The sequence below is a fragment of the Salvelinus sp. IW2-2015 genome, unplaced genomic scaffold (assembly GCF_002910315.2).
Source record: "Salvelinus sp. IW2-2015 unplaced genomic scaffold, ASM291031v2 Un_scaffold16629, whole genome shotgun sequence".
Taxonomy (NCBI): domain Eukaryota; kingdom Metazoa; phylum Chordata; class Actinopteri; order Salmoniformes; family Salmonidae; genus Salvelinus; species Salvelinus sp. IW2-2015.
Window position 1 is genome coordinate 178,098 of NW_019957680.1, and position 10,000 is coordinate 188,097.

A 10,000-nucleotide genomic window follows, 5' to 3' on the forward strand; every position below is an offset into this window, starting at 1 on the left:
TTCACATACATCTTCTGCGAACACTTACCCTCCTCTAGGATCCCTCCCTCTCACATATATACTGCCTCCCTACCTCATCGATCTCGGACCGTTGCGTACCCACATCAACTTCTGACCGCTCGACCTTATCTCATCTCACTACGTCCTGACTCCTCCCCTCGACGTGTACGGTGCCTCGCCGTGCCCCTCGCTCTCTGTCCGACTGCTCCCCCTCCTCTCTCCTGACCTCGTACTTCTCCTCTCCTGCCCACGTATCAACTCTCACCTAGGCACTCTGCTGCCCCCCCTCCCTCTCTCTGACTGCCCCCCTTCGCTCTCGTGGGGCCTCCCTATCTCTCGGTGCTCGAACCCTATGCCTCTCAGCGCTCTGCACCTCATAGTGGGTTGGTATCCACTCGCTTACCATATACTTTCGACCCCTGCCCACCACGATATATACTCCACAAGCTTCATCTAGCAGTGAGAGACGGCCACGGCCATAAGACGCTCACAGAATACTGTGGCATTGGGTCTTATACTCTTACCTTTGGACTCTCCGCTTAGCATCTCGCTTGCCTATATACTCTCCAACGTTAGAACACAGAGAGGCTGTGGTGAGTGGCTATTACTGTACAGCATGGGCCTCTGCCCTCATGACAGTCTCTCCGTCTCACTCTGTGTGCTGTGTGTGTGTAATTTTCTGTGTGTTGTGTGTGTTTGTGTAAGGTGTGTATCCGAGGCATGTCCTCTGTGTATGTGTGTATACGTGTATATGTCTATTATGTCCAGTGGAGGCCCTGAGGGAGAGGACGGCCTCAAAAATGTGTCATGGATGGAGTCAATGGAGATGGGGCGAGTCAAGTGAGTGGAGATACCGAACTGTAGGTATCCAACCACATGGAAACCACGTCTTTGATGTTATTCATACCAGTCCCATAGTCACCTTAGTATCTAGCCACTGTTCCCGTCTCATAAATGAGCCTCGTCCTCCCCCTCAGCAGCCCTCTCTGCTATATATTAGTTAGTTCCCTTCCTCTCCTCACATGTAGTATTCCTTGTCTTTGTTGTTCTTGTTCTTGGAGACTCTTGGGCGATGCCCAGCGGCTTGTCCTTGGTCTGCGTTAGGTGGGTGGCAGAGTTACTGATGTAGTTGCGGCTCTCGTCCACGTGGTACTCGAGCCTCGTCGGTTGCGGTACTCTTGTACATGGCGTAGAGCAGGATGAGGATGCAGAGGGCGGCGGCCGCCGATGGCTACCCACCATGGCCCGTGGTGCTGCTGGATCCTCCAACCCACCACGTCCGACCGTCCCCGAGTCAAGTCACACATTCGGAAGCGCGTTGGACCTCCCGGGAGGGGGGTGTGGCTGCTGGAGGGAGGAGGAGGGGAGGTGGAAGGGGGAGATAGAGAGAGAGTGATATTTTATGTCAATGCTGGCTGCCGACGCATCTTTCTGAGTTTATTTATGGCATGTTTTTTGTTTCCATTTTGGCTTCCTTGATACTGTAAAGCGTCTTTCGGTTCGCGATATAAAAATGATACGTATGCGGCAGGTAGCCTCGTGGTTAGAGGCAGGCTTTGTAGCCTTCGTTGTTAGAGCAGGTAGCCTCGTGGTTAGAGGCAGGTAGCCTCGTGGTTAGAAGGCAGGTAGCCTCGATGGTTAGAGGCAGGTAGCCTCGTGGTTAGAGCGTGTGGGCCCAGTAGAAATGCCGAAAACGAGTGTGGATATAATAGTGAAACACTCGAGCCCGAGGTGAACAAAGAGGCGTGTGTGGCCAATTGCCTGTCGTTTCTGTTCTCCATGTGATACCCTAGGCAGGTGTGACCACTGTAGCAGAGTACGCTCGTCATTTAGATTAATATACTCAAGTGGAACTTTGCTTTGTGTGAAACCTGACTTGGCCTCTAGTTTAAATAGAGCGATAATAAATAAAAGGAAAGTTATTTATTCTCTTGTGTGTGGAGTGGTGTGCGTGGGAGTGGTGCGCTGGGTAAGAGCTTGAATAATCAATGGAAGTGCTCTACGATTTCTCATTTCCCAACTGGCCTCAAGAATCTGTTCCTTTTAATGCGGCCATTCTGTCAATCTGCGCGCGCTAACAAACTTCCTGGCAGAACCGTCTTCCGAGACATGAATTCTAACGACAATCTCGATTTTTTCCATACCGTAGTTGTGAGAACTGTTGGTGTTTTGGCTAATGTGAGATCTGTGATAGCCCCTCTTAGAAGGTAAACTGCGAGTCCTTCCCGTCGCGCACCAAACACTGACACTAATCGCCCATAGTTTGTAGTTACGCTTTAGCAGTAGTATATAAGAGTAAAGCATATACGATGATATAAGTCATGTGGCTCACCTATAGGGCTAATGTCAGTCTAGTGAACCTGTCTTACCATGGTAAACAACCTGCACCAGCATCCCTTACAGCACCAGCATTGAGTCGAGTACTATAGGTCCACTAGTATAGTAGTAAAGTAGAATAAGGTTGTAGTAATAGAAGCAGTGTAGTGAGATTCCCTCCTAAGGTTCCCAGTCGTGCTAAACCATATGCCAAGGCGGCAACGTGGCTCCAACTTCAGGCTTGGACAACTGGGTAATAAGCTCCACGTCCTGAGTAAGGGCCCCTAGAACTCAAGCGTAGTTTCCTCTCACCCATGGAGTACTTCCTCCGATAGTCAAGTGAGGTTATAATTCAGGTGAGCAAACTCAACTGCAAACAAGAGAAAGGATCAAAGTCCCTAGTACTAGGTTTTAAAGGGGTGACACGCTCTTCCTATTCCGCGCTCGTGCTCACTCAAATAACTGTAGCGTCAATGTTCGAACCACAGCAGCAGGGAGAGAGTTAAGATGTAGACACCTAGTGACTATGAGTGTATGCCCAGTATTGTCTCCAGCCCTCTAAGTAAAGCTACAGTATGGTGAATGCCACAAGGTCGTTAAGTTTTAGCATGTATGGATTGAAGTTAAGGTTGTATGGAAGGGTATCGAGTATGGAGAAGTAAGTAGACTAATTTTGCGCTATGTGAGATAGCAGGACAGTAGGACAGGTTTAAATGTTTGTATTTAGTCTGTTGTATATATATATTTAAATAAATTGGTATGCATATTATTAGTATCATGTTCACATTTTTTTCTTAAGTAGCCGAGTGCTGTGGAAACTTGTATTATGTGTTAATATCAAGTATAAAGTATTTCACGTAGTTTATGTGCTCGATCCAGCTCTCAAGACTAGTTTGATAAATAAAGACTTTGAACAGGTTACTTGAGGTCCAAACTGAAGGCCTCTAATGATCGCCAGCTGTTTTGGCCTGAAGAAGAGCAAACCTCCAGCTCCTCAAGCCGCAAACCAGACATACCACCTAGGTCAAAGACGAGAAGAAAGGTGGAGAGTGGAGGCTGAATATCCCTTCCAAAATGGCGGGGTCTAAGTCTAAAAGAGAGGCTGCACGTATACCTAATAGCAGTAGTAGTATACCCGTAGTAGTATAGTAGTAGTAGTATTAGCAGTAGTACGTAATGCCGTGTAGTATAGCCAAGTAGTAAGTGTAAAATTAGTCGGGGATGAGTAGAGAGTATGGCCTAAACAGTAGTATTTTCTCGATGCTGATGGAGAAGGCGGTTATTAAGAGGGTCATGTGAGTAAGATATAAAGTGAGCGGTCTGGAGATAAAGCCAGGAGGAGAGGGCTAATAAGAGTAAGGTGGTGTAAACGTCAGTGTAGCGTATGACAGTAGTAGTATAGTAAGTAATTAGCCCGGAGTGGAAGTTACTATATCCAAAGTGGGAGTATAGTTCTCGGTATTGGAAGCTCCGATTTGGAAGGGGCCACTCCTTGTGATGGTAGTGTAGTGACCAATCACAGCTAGGCCAATGGCTGTGATGTACAAGGAGGAGCGCGCTCAAGACCAACTTCATGCGAGCTACTCTAAACAGTGAGTGAGTTAATAGATATAACATATTGGGATTCTATCGTTTAGTCAGTTAGGATTGTTTTGTATTGCTTTTGTTGAAGTAAAACAACTTTAAGTTTGAATTATCTTTTTAATGTAACTATCGCCTCAAAGCACTATCTGAAGGGGGGTGTTCCCTCTTTTGTTCTCTATTGCTTCCTCTTATTAGTGCTGCGAGCGACCCCAAGCAATGGGAGGCCGATGACATCAGAGGCGCATCATCAGCACTAACTCCATGAAGTTTGCCCATTTTTTTTTAATCGCTTGTATAAATGGGAGTATGTCTTTATCAAGCTTAATCTAAAATGTGAATTTTGTGCAAAGATAAAGTAAAATGTTTGGTTGCCTTTCCTCTTTTGACAACATCTTACCTCTGTTTTCCTGTGTGACTTTTACAGGGTGGATGGGAAGGACTTCGGTGGATCAGTGGCCAGAGACGCCTCTCCTTTGACTGTAAGGACCTCAAGACCGGTTCAGCAGACACACTCCCCACGCGGGGAGGGACATTGCAAGAAGGTAAACCTTACAGTGAATTTAATTGCGATTTAATATTTTCTTTATTCTGTGTGTGAATGGGAGAAAGGTGAGTATTTCCACTTTTATTCTGTGTATGTGTAAATGTGCGTTTTCTGAGAAATGTTTTTTTTTTACTTACATCAGGGGTTCAGTAACATTGATCAAGCAACGTCCCCTCAGATGAGAATTTAAGCTGACCCAGTTCACTCTCATCACTTCGGCAGGTAAGAAACCTGATCAGATTAATAATTTTTCATGGGCATTGATAATCTCAGATTGTGTAATTCCTTACCAAATCTAATCAATAATCAAATTAGAGAGGTTTTTGAATTGAAATCATCTGTGAGACATGAAGGGACTACACTGATTTCCCTGTCTCTCTTCTCTAGCTTCTTGGTGCTTCCACCTACACCCTGGACAGTGGCATGGCACCTTCCCTCTGACCTAACTACTGTAGTGGTACGCCTGGGAGAAACCTGTCAAAGGTGAGGGGCTGGAGCTGAGCATTGGCTCCTCTTTGGTTCTCTGGCCGGCAGGGAGGAGGGCTAGGATCCCTGGACAGAGAGCCCTTCATCCAGGAGCAGTTGATACATCTCACAGAGATAAGTAGTTGACTGCCCCGGGTTAAATGTACGGGTCTGTTACTGGAGGGAAAGCATGCCCAGGCAAATCAGCTGGGTCATTAACATGAAGGTACAATATGAGGTTAATACTGTTATACATAAGTTCATATATCAAATACTGTAAGCATCATCAATAATTCTCTAAATCAACATATACCCGTTAAAATGACAAATACCGCAATCCAAATTGATTTGGTATAATGAAGAAAAACTGGAGCTTTTATACAACCAAATCTCTATTTTTGATGTAGATATGGAATGTTTTAAAAAAGGGCCCAGAAACTTTTGTTTTTGTAAATGACTTCACTTGTTTTGAGAAACATTACTCCAAACAGACGATTCACTTTTCCTCATCCTCATGTGCAGTACGGAGGTCAATACTGAAAAAACTGTACGCACGTAGGCTCCAAGAAATATTATACGATTCCTTTAAGAAACTGAAGTAGCATCTTCATTAGTGAGTGATGCAGGTTTTTAGATGTGTACACATCAAATTGTGTTATTCTGAATTTATCCTCAACGTTATATTTCCATTTAGTTGTGACTCGAGCAATACCTTCTCTGTCCATTCTAGCAGCAGCTACACAAAGAATTAAAAATAAAAAGGAAAACAACTTGCACACTGCTGTTCAATGCTCCAGGTTGATATTGTTCTGTTTCGACCCTCTAGGTCTTCATCAGGCATCCATATCCGCCATGTGGAAGGTCCTATATTAGGGCAGTGCTGATGACATCACTTCCTGAAACAGGAGGTAAAAAAGTATATTATATCGGTTCACAATATCAACATTTCAATATATAGAAAATGTACAGTTACTATCAAAAGCGTTGGACACCTACTCATTCCAAGGTTTCTTTATTTTTAATACAATGTTAGGGAAAATTATGTAAAAAATAATAGCTGAAGACAATCAACTAGTGTAAATAAACCAACATATGGAATCATGATAGTAATAAAAAAAGTGTTAAAACAATTCAAAAAATATTAATTATATTTAGATACTTCAAAGGTGAGCCAACCCTTTCCTGTATGACAGCTTTCACACTCTTGGCATTCAGAGAACCTTCCAGAAGGACAACCATCTCCTGGCAGCAACTTCCACCAATCAGGCCTTTATTGGTAGGAATGGCCAGACGGAAGCCCATCTCTTTCAGTAAAGAAAGGCACTTTAAAGGACTCTCAGACCAAGTGTAAGAAACAAGTCTCTGGTTACTGATGAAGCCAAGATTGAACTCTTTTGGCCTGAAAGTGCCAAGATTTTTCAACAGCTGGAGGAAACCCAGTGGCACCATCCTTACGGGTTGAAAGCGTGGTAGGCAGAGTCATTCATGAGTCTGGGGATGTTTTTCAGCAGCAGGGACTGGGAGAATAGTCAGGATCGAGGCGGAAAAGATGAACGGAGCAAAGTACAGAAGAGATCTTTGATGAAAAAACCTGCCTCCATGAACTCTCAGGACCTCAGACTGTGGCGAAGGTTCACCTTCTAAACAGGGACAATGACCCCTAAGCACACTAGACAAGACAAACGAGGAAGTGCTTCGGGACAAGTTCTCTGAATGTCCTGAGAGACCTGAAAATAAGCTGTGCAGTGACGTACCCATCCAACCAACAGAGCTTGAGAGGATTCTGCCAGAAGAATGGAGAAAACTCCCCAAATACATGTGTGTGCCAAGCTGTGTAGTGTCATACCCCAAGAGGCTCGAGGGCTTTAATCGCTGCCAAAGGTGCTCAACAAAGTACAGATGTAAAGGGGTACTGAATACTCTACATAAATTTGAGTATTTGTTAAAAACTGTATTGTTCAAAAAACTTGTTTTTGCTTATGTCATTAATGTTGTTTGTTAAATTTGATGAGGGGAAAAAACAATTTTAATTCGAATAAGCTGGTAACGTTAAAACAAAATGTTGGAAAAAGTCAAGGGGTCTGAATTACTTTTTCGGATGCACTGTATGTTTAGCATAATTAGGAGCCACAGTGCTCCCCTATCGCTGTGTTACTTTTGGTCTTAAGAAAAAGTATCTTTCTGAAGAGAAAATTTGGAGGTTAGTAACCAGTTCAGCCTTAAAGTCCACCCTCCAAACAGTTGGTGCTGGGATTCAGAGCATTAGGGAAGAGAACTTGAGGGACCTTCAATAGGCGCTGCCCTGGTGGGGGATGTTAGTATATAGAACTGGTAACGTCAAAAGTACACAGAATTGAATTTTCTGGTATGTGGTCCACAGCTTTAGGAGATGTATAAATAAAGTCTCTGGTGTAGGTGGGGAGAGAGGTCACCCAGGTTTCATGAAATGGTCTACAAAGTATAGAAATGTTATCTGTCAAGAGATCTGTTACTACTCACAATGGGCCAGGCTCTGGTATAGTGGCGTCTATGCTCTTGTGATATTTTGGGGGAGGCATGTGATTATGACAGGTGTGGTTTGCAGTCAACTTGCATGTACTCAATTATCTGTTCTTGCCATTTCCCCTTCATTCAAAACTGACTAAGTTTATCATGGGATCAGAGACTTAATTGATTTAGTAGGATCCCTGGGGAGTCTTGTAAAAATTCATTAATCACGAGTTTCTTAGATTTTCATTTGTCATGTCTGCATCACTATTGCACCTCCTTGTTTCGGCAGGTTTTACAATAATAGTGGAGTCATTTTTAGATGGAACAGCTGGATAGGGGAAATGGCAAGTCACACAAATGAATATAATGTTGCGGATTAAAGACCGGAATGAACCACAATTTATGTGTAAAACATCTAAAGATCTGCATCACTATACTGAGAGATTTCTGTTTCTAAAAAGGACATTATTTTGGGGATTTTGCAGCATTTGTTAATGTTTTTTTTTTCAGAGCCCCATTTACTGCACAAACGCAGGATGAAGGAAGACTTAATCGCTGGTTGGCTAAGTTTCTTCAAAACATTTTTACATCAAAAAATAAAATTGTGTTTAAAAAACAAATTTCTCCTTGGAAATTACTTTTTATTGCATTAAACAACTGCTACTTTATGTATGGACTTTCATTGAGATATAATCCTGAATAAAATGTATATTTGTATACCTTGCAGGACACAGAAGCCTATGAAGCTCACATGCTGTCCCCCCGCTCCAAGACCTGTCCCCCCAACCTGGAAAACCCCTGAAGGCCCACTGAGATGTACCTGGCGTTGCTGAGAAGATGGTGGGAGACGGCCCCCTCATTGGATACGCGCGCATTCTAGACGGGGTGCGTTGAAAAGTTTTTATCAGCCGACTAACCAATTGCATTTTTGTAAATATTGTTAATTATAATAGGATTTTTCAAAAACATTTTACTATGAGTCTCTCTCTCCTTCCCTCTCTCTACCTTATAGAAGGCCTGTGCGTACAGATCTGGATCTCGTAAACATAGACTCTACCGTCTTGCCGTCCCGACAGGGCTGAGCCGACGGTAAACCCAGGTACGCCCAGTGCCCCAGAGATAGGCCTTGGCCAGGAGACAAAGCCTGGAGTGCTGTTTGAGCGTAAGGACCTTGAGGAGGTCCCTTCTCCCCCAAGCCGCCCCCAGGTCTAGAGCCCCCCGAGCTACATGACTCTCTCTTACGACAGCTCTCTTCCTGTTGGCAGCCAGGGATGACTGCAGATCTTCCTATGGTCCGAACCCCACTCAAGACTGTGCTAAAATATACCCATTCACACTATCGCCTACCAACCTGAGCCATATTGGGCTGTCTTCAATTCCTAAATGTTCTTTAACATTGTTCTTTCCAGAATGGTTAGCTACTATGGCGGATGCGTAACCAGGCCAGCCGGATATGCTTGGTCCGACCCAGCCTTAGTTTGTTTCTCAGTAGTGTGAAAATCTGGTACGAAGTGATCTGACCATCCTTAGGATATGGACTGTTGGATAAGAGGTGTCCCCTTAAGACTTTCCATGTTTGCTTTCTCACACTACTGTATGTTTCAAGGGTTAACTGGAAAGACAAAACCTCTCCTCAGGATAAACTACAACCAAATATAGACACACCAATAACACTGTTTTATGACAGGAGAGAATTGGACCAAACTGAACACACTGCTAACCAAAATAGCTATTATATAATTGTGAATTATGGGAAATAGTGTGCTGTAAGCAAAGGCACCGTTTCAATTACTAAAAAAGTAATTACCAGTTTGATTTTCGAATTATTTATTTGCAATTAAATGCTTGTAAAACACCAGAATAAAAAACAATTAAAGGTCAATGATGGTAGTTACAATTTGTCAGTGACTGCACATTACTGGCCACCATTTATTCACATTCATTTAATAAAATATCTTCAGTGTGTATATTACGTTATTATTCCATTCCAAGTCATCTCATCTTCTAATTGACTGTCTGCCATAGCTCTGTACAAAACCCATTTTAGATGTTATTCAAAATAAATAAGGATATTTTTATGACCGCTTAATACCAACTATCAATCACAAATAGTATTGTTGAAGACACTCACTAAGCAAGTGCCTATCTATTCCCTATCGCGCATTCTTCTGTTTTGCCTCACACTAACCTTAAGGTAGCATTGCCTAAAAGAAGCAGACCTGACAAGTAGGCTGCGCTAATCGATTATGGTCATTGTACGTTTAATTACCACGGTTCAGCGCGAAATTTACTGTAGTTTCCAAACAGGTCATATCACAATCACCGCTAGCTACATTCACACGCTTGACCAATTTATCTTTCTAGAGAAACTGCGCAATGTGCGCATTGAGGCAGAAAACAACTAAATGGAACAATATAACTTCAACGGATGTCAGTCCATTTGAAAACAAAAATAACTCAACATTTCAGTTAACGCTTGAACATGAAAAACACATGATGACATATCGAACATTCCCACACAAAAATTAATTTCATGTAAAGAAAAGTCTTACTCAAACCCACTACAGAGCGCGTTGAACAGCAACAGCAAGAGACGTCAAC